The 19464-nt window shown below is 48.7% G+C and overlaps 1 protein-coding gene across 9 annotated transcripts in view; it reads left to right on the top strand.

Moving 5' to 3' along the window:
* Nucleotides 1-2071: 2071 nt before the first annotated feature.
* Nucleotides 2072-19464, top strand: part of SNPH (syntaphilin) — a 37104-nt gene continuing 19711 nt past the window's right edge. For 7 of the 9 annotated variants that reach the window (XM_077872521.1, XM_077872516.1, XM_077872518.1 and 4 more), the window contains exons 1-2: nt 2072-2231; nt 2490-2595. The gene's annotated coding sequence lies outside the window, so the exon portion shown is untranslated. The remainder of the gene's footprint in view (nt 2232-2489; nt 2596-19464) is intronic. The other 2 variants (XM_077872522.1, XM_077872523.1) reach the window with 1 other exon arrangement.

Below are 19464 nucleotides of genomic sequence, written 5' to 3'. Positions count from 1 at the left end.
CCAGAATTGGAACCAAAATTATCTTTGAAACTAAGCAAATTTAAGTATCTCCCAATTAGTACAAAACAAAACTACTGATTTCTTTAGAATAATCTGATTTATGCTTAAAATCCTCGTTTGTTGTAATTTACATCATAACTAAATACTGGCTCTCTTCATCATATGCTTTATGATGCTGAAGAGAGAATTCTTTCCACTAACACCATCCCAGATGGAAGTACTGTGGGTGGAGGTGCTCTCTCTTGATTGGGAGAAGTTCCTTGTTGGGATTTCTGGGAAATGTAGTCTTCTGAGTATCAAGCCAAAAAAAAAAAAAAACCCAGCACAACAACAAAACCAAAACTATGGTACAGACAAAAATTTTTTTAAAATTTTAAATGAGGATCTTAGAAATTACCTCCTGATAAGAAAACTAATTGCATGGCTTCCTTTGGTTTTGCTTCAAATGCAAAGAAATCACTTATAATTTAAGTGGGCCTTAGGGCAGATAGAGCATCTTATCGATTAACTTGCTAATACAGCATTAATTTTTTTAGACAGCAGACCTTATTTCACATGGCTTTTTCAACTACAATTTCCTATTCCTGCTACAGTTGTCCTGCCACGTTTTTCCACAAAGCATAATGTAATGATGGCTATCTGACTAAAAAAATTCAATTTAATAGAATCGTGGAGAAAACAACCAACACTAAAAATATTTATAGGCATAAGTTTCAAATTATAGGCATTGTTACAGAGTGGTAGATTTACCACAAATTCCAGCCACAGGAAAAGATTTAACTTTGAAAAGGAACAGTAAATATAAAGTGTTTTTTTTTTCCCCCTGTACAAGTACTATTTCTCACTAGGCTAGTACTGCAGAGTCATGATATAAACTTGGTAAAATCACTTTACAAATTCTTCTCCCTCAGTTTAGGTGGAGGATATAAGGTACCAGGTTCAGTCTCTCCAAAAGTAGACAGAGACTTAAGGATGTAAGAGCTTTGATGACCAGGATGGCATCTGGCCTTGTGTTCTTATGGAAGACTAGCACAATGTATGCTTGCTCTCTCATTCACTTAGTCAGTAGTTACTGAGCACCTGATATGTGTCAGGCACTACTCTAGGTACTGGAAATATAGCAGGGGAAGTACAAAGTTCCTGCCCTCATAGAGTACATTCTAGTAGGGATGACAATGACAGACAAACAAGTAGTATATATACAATATGTCAACTAGAAATACAGCAAAACTAGGTTAAAGGAAGTAGGGGAAGAGGAAATTACTGTGTTATGTAGGGTGGTCAAGGAAGGCCTCCCTGAGACAGTGACATTTGAGCAGAGATCTGAAAAAGTGAGAGATGGTTTTGAGGCAAAGGAATAACTAACCAGAAGGGCTGCTGCAAAAAGAGGGAGCCCCCTCTGTTGGACCCCGCTTCTCACATATGGAGCAGATAAGAAACAGGTCCAGAGAGCTAGTTAACTTACCTAAAGCTACATGGCTAGAAGTGGAAGGGATAGGCAGAGAAGCCACTTTTCTGGACTCTTTGTTCTTGTTTCCCCTGCATTAGCAGATGGAAAACAGAGGGAACAGGTGTATAAAGAACATTTAATTTAGGTTGTGATTATCTCTCCGTGTTTTCAAAGATTCACCATCTTAATACTTCAAAGACAAACATTTTCGTTTTCAGTTATTTCAGATTCTTGCCATCATTTTTCTTCGTAATGCAGATGCTATTCACATTAAATAAGTAACCCTGGTACTCAGAAGTGAAAAATGTTCCTAATGGAATTCAGATGATGTTAGTATTTAACAAAAGCCGGCAGTGTGCCAGGAAGTGAGATTGGTATCATCAACCCATGTTACAGATGAGAAAGCTGAGGCCCAGGGAGGTCAAAGGACTTGCTCAGGATCCCACAGTCTGTCAGTGGACAATGCGCTTTCCTCCATCAGCTGCTGCCCAGCTCTAAGCACAGGCGGGCATGTAGGTGCGAGAGGACCCCACCCCGTGCTTGCTCGGCTCCCGCGCCCTCTGGAGCAAGATGCCAACTATCTCTTTAAGAAGGAAAGTGAAGACGGGCCGCTTACGCAGCTGCCAGCGAGCCGCCCACTGGCTGGTCCCTTCCATCCACCTCATCCTCCCGTCCCCTCCCTCCCGGCAGCCCCAGCCCCGGCGAGCCGCCTCCAGCAGGGGCTCCGGAGAGCAGGTCGGCGGCCTGGGCAGGGCAGCCGAAGCCATGGAAGCCTCCGCAGGTGATGACGGGGACCCCCGGGGACCTCCGGACCCGCCACCCAGCTGCACCCACCGCAGTCGCGAGAGCCGGGTGCGGGTGGGGGGAGGGGAGGCGCGGGCCGCGCCGGGGAGCTGACCGGACCCAGCGCCCAGCAGGCAGCCTGCCCCCCGGGCTTTCTGGCTGCGGCGCCCCAGCTGTCAGCTGCCGGGGGCTCGGCCGCCCGGCGTCCCCGCCCGCGGTCACCAGCCCCTGTCTGTGTGTTCCCCCACCGCCGCAGGTTGCTGATCCGGGCCAGACAGCTGCAGCCGCGACTGCAGAGGCGCTGCGCCAAGCGGGGCCGGAGCGGTGCGAGCCGGCAGGCTGCGGAGCGCCGGTGGACACAGGTGAGGAGGCCGCGGCCGAGCCCGCAGGGGGCCCCGCGCTGCACCGGCCGGCGGACGGGCTGGCGGGCGGGGGGCGCTGGCGACCGCCCGCTGCGGTGGAATCCCCGCGAGGGCACCGGCCGAGGAGGGGTTAACTGTGACTCATTCTCACCCTCCCTTCATTTCCCCCCCACCCCGCCCCCAAACCGTGAAAATCACTAATTACAGGATGCTGATTGCAGCAGGGAAGATGCTCAAGGTGGGCGATTAGGAGAGGTTTAGGGACCACCCCGTTCCTAAATGCCTTCTTCTTCCCGCATTTGGCAAATATTGGAGCCTCTTTCGTTTTCTGAGGAGGAGTAAGGGTACCTAGGGGTGGGAGAGGGGTGGAACCCCACACCCAACCCAAGGTCAAATGCCAGTGACTGCTTCTTTACCACATTTCCCCCTGAGAAGCATCAGGGCCCTACAGTAGATCGGGAAAATATGCCACGACCCCTGCAGTGGAAGACCTGAGCCTCCATCCCTTGGACCTTCCATGGGATAACATGCTTCCTCCCTCGGCTCCCCAGCAGAGCACCTACTAGCCCCGGGAGCCCCATATTCCCTTCCTCCACCCTGCAGGCTGAGGGGAGGCCTGGCTGCACAGCTGCCCATTTCCTCTGCCCTCCCTGCCCATCTGGTGGTGTGGGGTGGGCTGGAGGAGCTTATCAGGGAAGGGTGATCTCTGCAGGCAGAGTGGTGTATGCAAAGTGCCAGGGATGGGGGTTCTAGTCTCTTAGCTTGCTAGTAGGCCACCAGTAGCCATCTTAAAATCCTTTAGGCGTGGGTGTCTATCTGTTCATCCGTTAAATGCAGGAGTTGGATTCGGTGGTCTGTAGAGTTGTGATATGCCACTCACGCAGCACTTTACATGTCAGGGAGACCCCTCTACTAAAGCAACCCAGAATTTAAACTTGGGTTTATGAAATACTTGGGGTTTCCTCAGTTGGTCTCTTTCAACTCTGGACTCCTCTAGTGAAACATGACCTTGTGAGTCTCATGGAACAGGAGGCATCAGACAGTCCTGTAGTGACATCCTTACGCCGTCACTGGGGTGACCTTCGTGGGGTTGCTTCCCATCCCCAAGCTTCAATTTCCTCATCAGTAAATCTGGGAAGAGGCAGGCATGCCTCAGGGGATTGAGTGATGATTAAATGAGATCTATAGGGAAGCACCTTAAAACAGTGCCTGTGCCCAACACATGGTAGGTGTTCAGGGACGCAGGACTTGAGAGAGAGACTGGGGGAAGAGAGGAAGAGTGGCTGCTTTTAGCCTCTTCTCCCCCCACCCCCACCTCACCAATCTCTTCCATGTCCCTGCGGATGGCATCCCTGCCAGGGGATAATGAATGCTGGAGTGTGTTGGGCTGAGGGCCTAGGAAGCAACCAGGAGGTACAAACGTTTCCACTGCTAGGGGTGTGACATCATTCTAGCGAATGATGGTCCCAAGGAGGCATGTGTAGCCCAGCACTGGGTTTGGAAAATCTTGGCATCTGAAGGCAAAATCCCTAAGGGAAGAGAAGCGTCGAAATCTTGTGTACTTGCAGGGATCAGGGGCCAAGGCCTCCTGATCCTGTATGGGACCTCCTGCTGCTCCCCTGCCCTCCCTGGAATCTCCCACTAGAATCTCCCTGAGACAGGGAATCAAGTGTTTTGATGTCTGTATCTTCTATTCTTCATCTTCCCCCTGCTGTTCTTTCAGCCTAGCACTCACTGTTTCTTCCTCCAATGTATTCCACAGATACACTCTGTCTCCTGACAGCATGATAAAGAAGGCTCCCAATAGGCTTGGGCAGGGCATTTTGCTGCTGAATCATTTGGGCCAAATGGAGTTATGTCCCCACCTCCCCTAAATCTCCATTAGATTCTGAGCAACTCCTTGTGGAGACCTGGTCTTTTTCCTCTGTCTCCAACCCCTAGCCTTTGGCTAGGCACAAAGTAGGTGTTCAGTAAGTGTTGAATACGTTTGAAGAAATTATGCCCCTAAGCTAACTAGGTTAGGGTGAAACTTCAGGAATGTGTTGACAGTTGTAGGAAAAGCACTGTTGAGCACAGGGCACTATACAGGTTTGCTGGTTGCCATTAATCACTATTACTAAAAGTGTTATTAGTGCTGTTGCCAGTAGCCAGCAGTTGGTTTACCTTCTTTGCAAGACAGGCTGGAAGGGGCTCAGTGTCCCTGGGAGAAGGCTGACATTGACAAACAGATGGTGCTGACTGGTTTAAGATGAACGTGAAGGGAAAAGGATTGGGAAGAACATAATTCCAGCCCCTTGCCGTTCTTGGGAGTGTTCAGGTGGGGGAGGGAGGATGAGGAGAATCAAGTGGGCCAAAGTGAACAGGCAGCAGAAAATCTGGAGACCCAGGCCCCAGGTCTCACTCTACCCCCACCCCATTGTGTGACCTTGGGCCAGTCATGACCTCTGGGTCCCCACCCATAAGGTAACAGGACTGGACTACTTGATCCCTAAGGCCCCCTTCTGGTTCTGACATTTTGTCAAATAAAAATGGGACAGGTATTATTACTCTTAGTATCATCTGTGGAATACCAGGCCATTACCTACCTCAGGTGATCCTCATAACAAATTATACCTATTTGAAAGATGAGGAGTGCAATGCTGAGAGAGATTGACTTGCCTGCAGTTGCACAGCAAGGAAGGGCAGCATGTTATCTGATAGCAAGTCTGTCTGACCCAGAACAGCATGCTCTTCCAAAGGTTTCACTCCCCCTCACCCCAACATACCTCGCTGTCATCACTGTGAATTGTGTGTACTCTTCTGCACACGCTTCGGGGTTAGAAGAAGGGAAAGCAGTGAAGGGTTCATGACCAGAGATCAGGCATTTCCCCAAAGTGATGACTGCAGGGGACTTGCTGGGTTGAAGAGCATGTAAGTCAGGGCTGTGAAGGGTTCCTTTCACTGTGAGCCCTGCTTTGCCGATGGGTGGTGGGGGCCCTTTCACTACTGACCCTGAACGACAGTCATGACAGACACGCATTTTATGTGCTCTCTATTTGCTGGGCTCTGTTTTATTTATTCCTGAGATAATCATGTTATGACTTTTACCCATTTCACAAGAGAGAAAGCCAGGGCAGAGAGTTACACAGCTAATGTGTTACAAGCTGAGAAGATTTAGCTGGAAGCCCGCTGTGCTGGGAGTCAACAGGGTTACTTCTAGCCTGGGCTGTCTTGTTAACTGAGTAACTTTAGGTAAGCCAGTTTCCCTCTGAAAGTTGGCATTTCCATCCTGCAGATAAACTGGGTGCATCTACTGGCGTTAAGAGACCTAGTGCCACTTTATACCAGAATAGGGGGAAGGAATCCCTTGTCTAGCTAAATGTTGATTAGCATTTGTTTATTATTTCTCAGTCAGGCCCTGGGTTAAGAGCATGGGGATACAGGAAAGAGTAAGAGGTGATCCCTAGTTTTAAGAAACTAATGTCTAAGCAGGAGACAAACATCTAAACATGTAGGTATGACAAACCATCCAGGAGCTGTGATGCATACTGATGACAGTGTGTAATGGCAGGTCAGAGAGGAGAGATGATCTTTCCTACTCAGTGGGCCAGGAAGGCTTTAGAGAGATGACGCCATTGTCATGTCCTTGTTTTCTGAATTGAGTTTATGAATCACCGTCATCATCATCATCCACCCAGCTTAGGACACTTCCAAACTGTTCTAAAGATTTGTTGGCTTTCAACCCCAGCAACACAAAAAGTAGCCACAGAGTCTGAGGGACCATTCAAGCTCACTCTGGCACAGCTCTAATGGAATAATCCATTTGTCCCAGGCGGATGAGAACCTTTCCTGTCTTTAGAGGCTTCTAGAGGCAAGACTCTGAAATTCCTCTTGGAAAGCCTATCTAATGCCAGATAACCAAGCCAACAGGCTTGGGGAATTCTTCATCTCTATTCTCAGCATCCCACCTGTCTGGAGCACCTGATATCTGGAGAGGTGAAAGCATTTACCCAAGATTACTCGGCAAGGCTGAGATCATAACTCTGGCCTAACTGGAATTGTATTCCTGAGACCTATGGGGTCTTTCTGCATCCAGGTCACCAGAGGCTGGAGGGCCATTTCTTCACTTGATGGGCAGTTCACACTGAGTGAAGGTTTGATGCAGGTAATATGCAGCCAGAGCAGAGGGCCCATAGAGAAGAGGAGGCCTGTGTTCTCCAGGCTGCTCTGCCCCTCCTAATGGACAGACATTCATGCAGCATTTGTCAAGTGCTCAGCACTGTCCTCTAAATCAAGGTACTGAGCCAACCAGAAAGGAGAGTCTGGGAAGCAGCCTGGCAAAGTGGAAAAGGCCAGCACCCAGGCATCAGGAGACTTGGGTCCTCATCTCAGCTCTGGTCTGCCCTCAACTCCCTATGTGGCCTGAGGCTATGCCACAAACAAACTGACAGGCAGAGACAGGGGTCTCTAAGGGCCCTTCAAGTGCTGACTGGCCGACTCTTTCTTCTGTTCTATGAGCTCTCTGGGGGCTGTGCAAGTGTGTAGGATACACATAACTGTAACTTGAGGAGGAATGAGAGAAATATGACAAGAGGGAACAAATGCTCTGTGGGTTTGCTGGAGGGTGGGGGCTTGGGGAACACTCAGTTCAAAAGCCACCTCTTCAAAGGTAAGATGAGGTGCAGACAGAAGTGGTTTAGGACTTTATTTTGTTTTGTTTTTTGAACCAGGAGAAATAGCAAAAGCATACTGTTATTCTGGGGCTGAGAGGCTACATATCAGAGCAGTGGTTCTCGGACTTAGATTTCAAAGATCGGTACATTTAGGAATCTATCCTAGGTTTGCCAACTTTTTATTTTGACAGATAAGGACATTCAAATGACACTTAATCAGACTTTTGTTTACTATCACTGACATACAGTGAGAGAAAGAGCATTTTAGCACCTATATCCCCAAAGCAAGAATATCAGAAAAAAGGTACTTTTTCAAATTAAATGCATTTTGCTTTATTAAAAGCCCTACTGTCCATGTTTTGCTCTCTTTGTCACAGACCAGTGTTCTTGCATTTGGCTCTGGAGTCACATTGCTCTGTCTCCTATTCTGTAAAATGGGGACATGATGCTATCTACCTCATAAAGTCATTGGAAGTCTATATGTCAGAATAAAACATGTAAAGCAAGGGACCTCAAACTCAGTTGTCTACAGTGGCAAAACAGGTCAGGTGGCTGTTTAAGGAATGTAACACACTTGAAGGTGCTCACTGGAAAGAGGCACGCTGCCATGCAAGAGTGCAGGTCAGTGTGTTTGCAGATCTTCTGATTTATAAGACAGAAATGGGATGTTTGTGACATCTCTTGTTTCCAAAATGTGGCCAACTAGGCAACTTTTTTAAGTACACATATTAAAATGCATCTGTGGCAGGCCATCCGTCTGTGTCCTCTCATGTACAGTTCTAGATGCCAGGCACGTGGTGCTTAGTAGTTGCCGGGTAAGAACGTTGGCAGAGAAGGGCAACAAGGCTGGAATGGCAGGCCTGGGCTGGGGCATCTGTTGTCTGTAAGGCCATGTTACTTTGGCACTTTGTGATCCCTGTTTCAGGGCCCACGGTTCCAAAGGTCCACCCTGTGCCCCTTTCAGCAGCACCAACAGGATCAGATCTCCGGGGACTGAGCCTCCAGACCCCTCACTGTCCCCTTGAAGCTGGTGCTGGCCGGGCCTCCCCACCACGGGGGCTCTGGAAGCTGGGTTCAGCAGCCTCAGAAGCGGGGACTTGGCTGACGCCTGTAAGGCCTGGCACAGAAGCTACCCTCAGGAGATGGGCGTGAGGAGAGGCTTCTGGCAGCGTCTCAGTGCAGGGGGGATGTGGGGGCAGGTCCCGTTCTCTGGAGGTCATGCTGGCTCTGCATCTGAGGTCTGCTGCTCTCTGCTGAGCTTGTGCTGAGGCCCAGACTGGGAGTGTGCTCTCCACATACAGATCTGCCACACGGCCACTGCAGAGGGAAAGGTGGCATCTGCATGGGGAGGGAGCCTTGAGAAGAGAAGGACCTCAGAGAAGGTGTGAAGGGAACCTGGCTGGGGTGTTGGAGACCTGTGGCTCGTGTTCAGGCTGAATTCTAAGGCAGCTGCATCACTGCTGACAGAATGGACTTCCTAGGGCTGGCACTCTATGTGGTTCATCTCCAAAGCCCTGGGGCCCAGCTCAAGCCACACATGCAGGGAGGACTCTGGAAAAGTAATGAGCAGATGACAGGTAGCTTGGTGTCCCTTTTAGATGGAATCCTGGATTGAGAGACTCTTAGAGGCCAGGTGACAGTTTCATACTCTACCTACGTGTGTGCGTCCGTTGTGTGTGCCTGGCTTCCTGAGGAAGACTCCTGCTTGCTGGGGTTGCTTCTCCTCTTCTCCCCGCTTCTTCTCCTCTTTTTCCTTCTTCCAGTTTTATTGAATTATAGCAAATAGGCAACAAGCTGCACATATTTACAGTGTACAATTTGGCATGTTTTGACTGTGTAATCATCACCACAATTAAGAAATGAACAAATCCATCATCCCCCAAAATTTCCTCTTGCCCCTTTGTAATTCCTCCCTCTGGCACCCGCCCCCATCCCCAGGCACCCACTGATGTGCTTTATATCGGTATCGATGACTTCGCATTTTCTAGAATTTTATATAAATAGAATCATACAGTGTGTGCTTTTCTTCGTTCTTTTTTGGGGTGTCTGGCTTCTTTCAGCATAATTATTTTGGGATTCATATTGTCCCATATTTCAATATCTTCCTTTTTATTGCTGAGTAGTATTCCATTGTATGGATAAAGAAAAGATGTGGTTAGTTTATCCCTTCATCTGCTGATGGACAATTGGGTTTTATCCAGTTTTTTGCAATTACAAAGCTGCTGTAAATATATGGGTATAAATCTTTGTTTGGATAATACTTCCCTATGCTGTTGAGTGAATACCCAGGAGTGAAGTAGAAAGGCTGGATCACTTGGCAAATATGTATTTAAATATTGAAGAAACTTCCCAAGTGCCTCCAGAGTGGTTGAACCATTTTACAATCCCATCATCAGTATATGAAAGTTCTATTCATTCCACATCCTCACCAGCACTTGGTATGGTCAGTCTTCTAAACTCTAACCATTCTAATCCATGTGCAGTGGTATCTCCTTAGGGCTTTAACTTGCATTTTCCTAATGACACATTATGTTGAACAACTCTTTGTTTGCTTATTTGCCATCCATATATCTTCTTTGGTGAAGTTTCTGTTTAAACGTTTAGCCCACTTTTAATATTTAATCATTTGGTTCCCAGTCTTCTTCTTATGGAGTCATAAGAGTTCTTCATACATTCTGTATGCAAGTTTTTTGTCAAATATGTATTTTGCAAGTATTTTCTTCTAACCTGGATCTTGCCCTAGAGGGCCCAGTGAGAGTTACAGACTCAGTGTATGCATGCACATGTGGGAATGAGAGGGGTGGGGAGGGAGAGAGAGAGAAAGAGAAAATGGAGAGGGAGAGAGAGGGAGAGGGAGACAGGGAGGGAGACAGGAAGAGGGTGAGAGAGAGGGAGAGAGATAAAGATAGGCTTCGAGGGAGACTGGCTTCCTGAGGGACCCCTGCTTCTGAATTCATGCCTTCTCTGCCACATGCAGAATACAGAAGGACAGATCCTAGAGGTTCTTAAAGGCCACACATCTCAACAGCTTCTCAGTCCTGAGATCCCGTGGGGTGTGGTGTCAGAGTCCACACAGACCTCTGATCTGGAGGGGAAGAGGGCCCATGGTGGGATACCTTGATGCCTTTTGTTCCTTGACCCTAGGCGAGTCAGGTGAGCTTTCTGAGCCACCTCACCTGGTCTGTAAGATGGGCACAGTCAGTAGTGAGAGGCCAGTAGAGCTCTCCAGCTGGCTGTCCCAACTCCAAGGATGTGGAGTAGATGTTGGCACTCTCTATTGCCATCAAAAGGCCTTTGGGAGGCAGAGGAAAAGTAGCCGTATGTTCATTGAGTTTTGTTGGGCTCCACGCTGGGCCACTGTGGGGATGTGTAGACTAGAGCAGTGCTGGGTGATCTTTTCTGCTTTTCTCTGGACTGGGTGGTGCCTGCTTGAAGACAACATCACCTCTTCTGCCAAAGCCCTCTGACCACTTGCTGGCAGCCCACATTCTGCTTATGCCGGCTCCTCTGTGTGTATGTGTGTGTGGGTGGGTGTGTAGACTTAGAAACCCTCAAAAGATGGAAGATTGTGGTCCACAGGTGAGCGTGTGTGCAAACAGCCTGTGTCTCATTGGTGTAAGAGGTATTCTGAAGGGAGTATGTGCAAGAGGCCTCCCAAGAGGGAGTATGAACTCCATCTCCTATGAAGCTACACATCCGTACTCAAACTGAGCTTGGAAGACGAGGAGGAGGAGAGCTTGGAAGGGCTTTCTGGGCAGAGGGTATCACATCAGCAAAAAGTATGAATCCACAGGGTAAGCTCAGTGGAGATGGTTGGGAAGACGATATGATGGGAAACAGGCTGCAAGGAAGAAAGCAGGGTTAGCACAACCACTCCATCAAGCGGGGGGTGTTATCTCCATTTTACAGATGGAGAGACTGAGGTACCAAGAGGTCAAAGGAGCTGTGCCCTGAGGCTCATGAGTCAGTGGCAGAGCTGAGTGTCCCGGCTCTTGACATTGTGCCAGGCTGTGTCCCAGGAGAGGTGGATGGTGGGGCCCTCTCAGGGCTGCTTTCCCAGTATCTGAATTGAGCTTGTGAGGTTCCCAGGGCTTCCAGATCATTCTGTTTGGCTGCCTGACTTCTGTCAGCAGGTGTCTGCTAGGCCTTGATTTGGAATCCACTGTGTCCCCAGCCCCTATGGAGACCTGAGCCGCTGCAGGCATGATGCCCACTCCTCTTTGGTCCCTTGCAGGGTGCTGTTGCTCCCAGCACGAGGCCAGCACTGCTGAGGCCCCTCTGCAAGCTTGTGTGGATCATGGTTGGGGATACACCACCCCTGCCCCACACTAGGCTTCTGTGACTAAGGGGGAGGCTGAACACTGGGCGGGCAGTGAGTAGCATCCACCACCCCTAACCTACCCAGATGCCTGGGCACTGCCGCAAATCTCCCTGTGCCCTCGTTCCCTACTGCCCCTCTCTTCTGGGCTCTGAGGAGCCTCCGTCCTCAGTTTCTCTGGAAGCCATCTTTGCTTCTCTCACTCCCTCTCCTCTGCTCCTCTAGGGTCTCCTGGTACCCCCACTCATCTCTTTCCACCCATCCCCAGCACAGCTGGTAGAGCACTAGATAAACCTGACCTTGTCATTCCCCTGCTCAAAACTCGTAGGCGCAAAAGGCCCTCCCCACCCCATGCGTAGCTTCCCTCTCTACTCTCCTGTGCCCCTACCCCTGGAGCTCTCCTTCTCCACCGCCATAATGCTGGCCCTGACCCTACATTTGGAATGCTCCTCCATGGGCAGCTCTGCACTCATCTTTCAGAGCCCTGCTCATGGATACCTCCTCCTGAGCTCTGTAGAGAGACTCACTCCTTCCTCTATTAGGGAGGACCCAGCACCCAGTAGAGGCTTAGTGAATATTGACTGAAGCAGCCCTGCCAGAGCTGCCACACAGGTAAGAAGTGCTGTCATTAGGAGAGAGGAGAGGCTCTAGGCCATTCTAGAGCTAAATATCTCCAGGAGATCCCCCCTCCTTGCCACGTGGAGGTGAAGATACTTGTCCCAAAGCTGAAGACACTCGGAAAGATCATCCCCGATAATTCCTGTGTTTGAGCTTGAACTTTTTGCCTTTTAGGAGGCAGAGCTAAGTGCCAGTAGTTTTGTCAAATGGGAAACACAGCTCATGTGCATATGTTATGGGTGAGAGAATCATCTGGTAACTCAACCCTTTAGGAAAACAGTTTGGCAGCATCTTTGTTGACGCTATAAACCCACCACTGGGGATCTATCCTGAGGCAGTAGTTCTCAGTACAGAAAAATAATTATGCACAAAGGTCTGTATCATAGCTTTCTTTTTTGATAGTCAGGAAGTCTGAATATTCAAAAAGGGAGGAAGTTACCTTAACCATGGTGGATCCATGAAATGGAAAATTATGCAGCCCACAAAATACTTTATAGGGGTGCCTGGCTGGCTCAGTCAGTGGAGTGTGCAACTCTTCATTTTAGGATTATAAGTTTGAACCCCACATTGGGTGTAGAGATTACTTTAAAAAATAAAATCTCGGGGCGCCTGGGTGGCTCAGTCAGTTAAGCATCTGTCTTCGGCTCAGGTCATGATCCCAGGGTCCTGGGATCCAGCCCCACTTCATGTTGGGCTCTCTGCTCAGTAGGGAATCTGCCTCTCCCTCTCCCTCTGCCTGTCGCTCCCCCTGCTTGTGCTCTCTCTCTTTCTGTGTCAAAATCTTAAAAAAAAAAAAAAAAAAAGAAAAAGAAAAAGAAAAAAGAAAAGAAAAACAAAAACAAAAAACCTTAGAAAAAAATTTTTATAAAGAAAATGCCATGGCACAGACAATTCTTAAGCTATATTAAATTTTTAAAAGCTATAAAGGTGCATATATACCATGGTTATAACTATGTAAAAAATTTTTTCTGTGCTTAGAAAAAGACTGGAGGAAGTATCAATGAAATTGGTGGTTTATCTTTAAGTAGCAAAACTGGAGGGTTTTTTTTTTAAGTGTGCTACTTTTATAACTATAATAAATACCTTCACAAATATAACTATATTTAATCTTTTAAAACTATCTAGTGGGAGCTAAGGCAGTCCCTTTGAATTCCTTGAACTTCTTGGAATGAACCATTCACTTGTCTCTAGGCTCTTGGTTTATAAAATAAGGGAAAGAAAGTAGTGTTCACTGGGCAGTGTGTGCCAGGCTCTTCACACACATTATCTTACTAAATCTTCCCATCTGATACCCCATTTTGCAGGTGAGGAAGCTAATGCTCATAGTGGATCTTCTGCTAAGAACTAGGTTTTACCCCAGGATAAAGCAATCCAGGGGCCCCTTATGATTATGAAGATCTTCGCCTTCAAGGCAGGGGTGGGGGACGTAGAAGGGTGGGACGGGACAGGTGAGAGGGACACCCGAGAGCACTGTGTCAACAGAGCCTGTGCAAGAGCTTATCTTACGGGGTGGGGAAGTTCAGCTCGCCAGCAGGTGGGGAGAGGAGCATGTTCTGCTGACTACCGCCAGAGCAGGTGTTCTCTGCTTTAGCTCTTGGGTCCCAGCAGCTTTTTGCTCAATATATCCATTCTGCGTCCCCAGCCTCCTTGTGCATCTGAGTGCCCCAGATTCAGAGCTGCAAGTCTAGGGTTCGAGTCGGGGCTCCACCACTGATTTACCTGGGGCTTCAAGCAAGTACCACCCACCCCCAACTTACTTGTAAGTAAGATTGGACTAGATTATAGGTTCCAAACTCCAGTGTTAGGCAGCTAACAAGCAAAAACAGCCCAGGTATAAGAGCAAGAGTGCTGATAAGAACATTAGCAAAAAGGAGCTGCCTCCCAGCCTCGGCTGGTCAGTGCCATGCAGGAATGCAGATGCAGAGAGGCAAGATCTTTCAGGTTGTTTAAGACAAGCCAGAAATCTGGATTTTTAAAATAAAAAATTTCTCAATTTATTAATGTTGACTTAGATTAACATACATATGTATGCAGGCCAAGGGAAAGTGGTCGACAGGCATAATGATATGGCCTATGGGCTGCCCATCTGGGACCTCTGGAGTCACCTGTCTCTAGCACCTCTGGCTTTGACTGTCTGGTTCCTGGACTCCTCGTCTAAATGCTCCTGGAGATAATGCTGGGCAGAATGAGGCCCAGGCCTGTCAGAGGAGGAAGGCCAGTTCGCTAAGGAGGAGGGAGCCCTAAGTGGGTCTCCTGGGCCCCCTCCATGCCCTGGGCAAATACAGGGGTTTTAAAAGGCTCTGCCCAGCTGCTGTCCCAGCTGTGGCTTGTGTGCTGGGCACTGTGCTTGGCAGTTGTCCTGCACAACCTTGTTTTATCATCATGACAATGATTAACCTCACACATCCACAAGGAAGTTGGCCCTGAGTGTGACCAGCCTGAAGGCACACAACTCCCAGCTGTGCTGGGATTTGAATCCAGGAGCGTCTGACTCTATCCCCCTGAGCTCCTGCATGTGGTCATTATGTCCCCTCGGAGGAGACCTGGTGGTGCTGGTGCTAACGGCAGTGTTCAGTGCCTGGGGCTGAGCACAGAGTGGGATTATGTGTACACACATGCTGTGCATAAACACAACTGGACCCATGTTGTGCAGATCTGTGTACTAGAGAGCTGGGTTGGTATAGTCAGTTCTTGTTCTTTGCACTAGTATGTTCTGTGAAGCCACTACAAACCTGGAATTAGTGAATACAGAACCATTGCTCCTGAGGGAGAACACAGGGGGCTGGATTCCTATGGACCTCAGGTCACACCGTTTTCATCAACAGATCAATATGTAATCTTGTTTTATGCGTGTTTCTGTCTAAAGACACCTTCTTTAATATAAGTTGTTGATTTCATTCACATTGAACTCATGCGGACAGCACTGTAATTCATACCAAAGTTCACCTGACACAGATTTTCTCCAGAAGGCACATCACAGCCTTCTTGTGCATGGGAAGGCTAGCCAGTGCCTCAGTGCTACAGTGCAGGTCATTGTAAATGGCAAAGTCAACAAAAAGCACAAAAATGCTTAAAATGTGGTACTAAATAGGCTGCAAAAAGACATGTTTGCAGTAAAAGAAGTGAAACAAGGTCTGGATGCCTTCCACTCCAGCTGTGAACCTGTATATCAGGGAACTCACGTTTTCCACCCTAATGTACATGACCATGAAAGAATCACGGGTATTGATTTGGGGTTTACAAATAATTTTTAGCAACTGGGTGAATTAAAAAATACAGAATCCGCAGATAATGAGGATCCACTATAATTGTGTTTCCATCTTTGTCTAGGAGTTACTATCGGGATTCAAAATAGTTGGCATAACTAATTGGACCTTCTGGTGTGGAGATGTAATTTGGGGGGCAGCTGCCACCAGTCCAGGCCCCCCCACCCCAGCACTGCTACCTGCTTGCCCTGCATCCTCAGACATGTCACTTGGCCCCCAAGAGCCTGAGCTTCCCTCATGGTAAAATGGAAAGAATATTCCCTAACCTGTGGGGGGTCCTGAGTGTGAATTGAGAGCATAAATGAGGGAGTCCCCCCAGGACTCCTGGGGGCCTGGCAAGGTGCTAAGTGACAGCTTTTCCCCCCAGGTGTGGTTTTTAAGGGTTTTGCCCCCCAGTCCTTGCTACATCCTGATGATTCAGATTACTCCCTCCCTATTCATGATCCAGTAGGAGAGACAAGCCGCCAGATAAGACACCATGTGTACAAAGGATGATAATATAATCCAAGTGCCATAGAGTTGTTGTTGTTTTCCCCTATTTTGATTTGCTAAGAAACCTGCACTTACTTGGGTGCTGACATCAATCCATGTGCACACACACCGACTTATTCAGCAAATATTCACTGAGGACCAATGATGTACCAGGCACTGGTCTAGGTGCTGAGAATTAGATAAAGATCAAAATGTGCAGACACCCTTACCTTCCTGGAGCTTATATTCTAAAAATAAAGTAAATGCAGAAGTATCTGTTGCTGAGGACTGTGGAGAAAAATGCATGCGCAGAAAGGAGGAGTGCTGGGGAGGGAGGGAGAGTTGTATTTTAAATAAAGTGGTCAAGGCAGGTTTATCAAGAAAGGAGCCTTGGAGTAAAGACCTGCAGGGAGAGAGAGACCTGAGAGAACGTTCCAGGCAGAGGGAACAGCCTGTGGGAGTGTGGCTAGAGCAGGGTGCATGAGGGGAGCAGGAGGTGAAGTCAGAGGAGAAGGGGGGGGGGGAGTATGGGATGCAAGACTCAACATCAACCAGGGTAAGGACCTTGGCTTCCATTCCAACATGGGACCATTGAGAAAGGTTTTGAGCAGAGGAGTGACATGACCAAATTCACACTCTAAGAGGATCCCTCTGGCTACGGAGCTTATAGGGCTGAGACTGTTGCATCACCTGGAGGGAGCTGGTGGTTTGGGCCAAAGAGGGAGCAAGGAAGCATCACATCCAGAGCAGGAGTTTGTATTTTGGATATGTTCATCTTTAAGACTTTCTGTTAGAGACGCCTGGGTAACTCAGTTAAGCATCTGCCTTCAGCTCAGGTCATGATCCCAGGGTCCTGGGATCAAGCCCTGTATCTAGCTCTCTGCTCAGCGGGGAGCCTGCTTCTCCCTCCCCTTCTGCTGCTCCCCCTCTTGCCCTTTCTCTGTCAAATAAATAAAAATCTTTAAAAAAAAAAAAAACAGAAATTAAAAAAAAGACCTTCTATTAGATGAAAGTGCAATGTCTTAAAATTCTGCCATTTGGTGGGCAATGATTGATTTGTGACTCTTCCTTTCCCTCCCTCCCTCTTTTTTCTTTCTTTCTTTCTTTCTTTCTTTCTTTCTTTCTTTCTTTCTTTCTTTCTTTCTTTTTCTTTCTTTCTTTCTTTCTTCCTTTCTTTCTTCCTCTCCTCCTCTCCTCCTCTCCTCCTCCTCTCCCCTCCTCCTCCTCTCCCCTCCCCTCTTCTCTTCTTTTCTTTCTTGGCCAGGGGACCTAAGTATATACAAATGATTCTGTAGTCAGGGACCTCTGAGACACTAGCTATTATAATGTTTTAGATTAGATTCTGGAGTGGGATAAAGATGTAAAATATGTGAATAACATTAAAAGTAAGAATAGATTTAGGTTAATAAATAATTACTACTGTTTGTGGAGGGCTCTCTGTACACTGAGTCCTTGCTGGGCATTTAGCGGACCTTATAGCTAATCATGACCACATTCAAATGCAACAACTGTATGTAGCCCCATTTTGCAGACTAAGGTGCAGAGAAATCAAGTCCTACTGTCATAGAGGTGGTGAGTGGTGGAGTTTAGAATTCAAATCCAGCTATAATTGAGCCCAAAGCCTTGGTTCCTTTCTTTTAGATTAAGCCTCTTAACCTCATTCAAAGGACTTTCAAAATAGAACATAGATGTTTGCAGAATCTCCCTTTTAAGCATTTTTAAATGCTCATTTTCAGTAAATGAAGGGGTGGGGCAGCTCCTCCAGAGAGAGAACACTTCTTAAGACAAGGGTTTATGATCACCCACCCTCCTACAGCAAGTGTGAGCCATATATGGGACCCCACTGAAGGTCGCCTTAGTGAAGGTTGAAAGAATGGGGCCTGACACGGGGAAATGCCCGCTGGAAGGCAGCCAGACAGGGATCAGCTGCTGAGGATGGCAAGGAAGCTGGCAGCTAGGAAGGAAGGGGGCCCTGGGAGGAGGGACGAGGCCTGCTGCGTGGGCAGGGGCATGGCTCCTGGGCTCAAACAGGACCGACTGGGCAAGTGGGACAAGTATCCCCCTCAGGGCCCCCAGGAGCTTCAGGGAGGTGGATGAGACTTGGCTCCCAGAAGGTGTGGCATGCCCAGAATGGTTGGTGCGATGGGAATCAGCTGGCCCACCTTCAGTCTTGTGTCCCCGCTCCTGCAGCTCATACTGTGGCCTTTGGCAAGTCTGTGGTTTTCTGCTTTGGGAAAATATGGCAGTCGGACTGGATTGTCAAGCAATGCCAGGAGAGAGAGGGAGGACCAGCAGGCGGGCAGGCCAGAGGCGGTGGGAGTTGGTGTGGTTCCCGGGACCATGGAAGCCCTGTGATCTCAAGTCCAGAGGGAGCTGTCCCCATGGAAAGGGGCTGTGGTCCCAGGCAGAGGGGATGACAGGTCCACAGCCTGTTAGCCCTTTGGTCCTTGTGTCCCACGTGTCCCACATGTCCTGCAGTCTCCAAGCAGCAGAGCAGGGCACACACAGAGTGTCCCAGGGAGGCCCTGAGGCCACTGGCTTTCCTTGACCTTGCAGGTTCCCACAGGGCAGTCCTCCTTCCCCACAGCAAACCCCATGCAACAGTTTCTCTCGTATTCACTTCAAGATCCTTACATCTCCTGAAGAACTGGTCTGCTTCTTGCTCTCCTATCACCAAGAGAATGAGAAGACTGGGCATAATTTCTTGTTTTGCCTCGGTGGCCAGGAAGCCCAGAGCAGAGTCTGAACCCTGTTATTGCTGCCGAGGCCGCAGTGCACCCTCAGGCTGAGGCCTCGATTCCCATGTGTTTTACTACCTGCCACTCATGAGCTGCCCTAAAGCAGATGGGACGTTTTCTGTCTTACCTCTAGGCTTCCCTTCCATGACTTATTTATCCAAAAAGCTACCCTTTGTTCTTATCTTAATAGAACTTCTGCCCAGATTCAAATAAGGGTGAGGGATGGGGGCTGTGCTGCAGGAACCTCGTCACTGGTGTCACTGGTGTCAGGAATGGGGCTCCCGGCCGGGCACTGGGCAAACCGCAGACAGATCACAGGCTCTCTGGGTTTTATTTTCTTGCTGTGGGATGATAGGTCGTGACCAAGTCTACCCACCATCCCTTCCATCCTGGACTCCCGAGAGCGTGATAACCGTGTTGATGCTTGGGGGTAAATGTGAGAGTAGGAGAGGGGGCCAGGTAGAGACCTGGACAAAAGGGAGGCCTGGCCATCATCCCCTTCCTGGGATGCTTTAGAGCTGGAAGTTCAGGAGGAGGAGGTAGGGAGGGGAGCCAGGCTCAGGCTTGACAGCTCTATCAGCATATGCTGTATCCAAGGTTGCTGAGGGCCTCCATCTGCCAGAACCACTTGCCAGGTGGCCACCAAGCTGGGGCCGACACCAGAGCCCCTCAGTTCACCTACCTCCTCTTGGGCATCTGCAGACAGGCAGCCCTGGAGCAGCTGGGAGTGGTGGGGGGATGGAAACCAGTGTTCCCCTGCTGCCCCCTCCCCACATGGGAGGCTACCCCAGGGCTGCTGGGTGCCA

Source organism: Canis aureus, chromosome 26, assembly GCF_053574225.1.
Source record: "Canis aureus isolate CA01 chromosome 26, VMU_Caureus_v.1.0, whole genome shotgun sequence".
NCBI lineage: Eukaryota > Metazoa > Chordata > Mammalia > Carnivora > Canidae > Canis > Canis aureus.
Note: the sequence above shows the minus strand (reverse complement) of the source record. Positions and strands in the feature narration are given on the sequence as shown.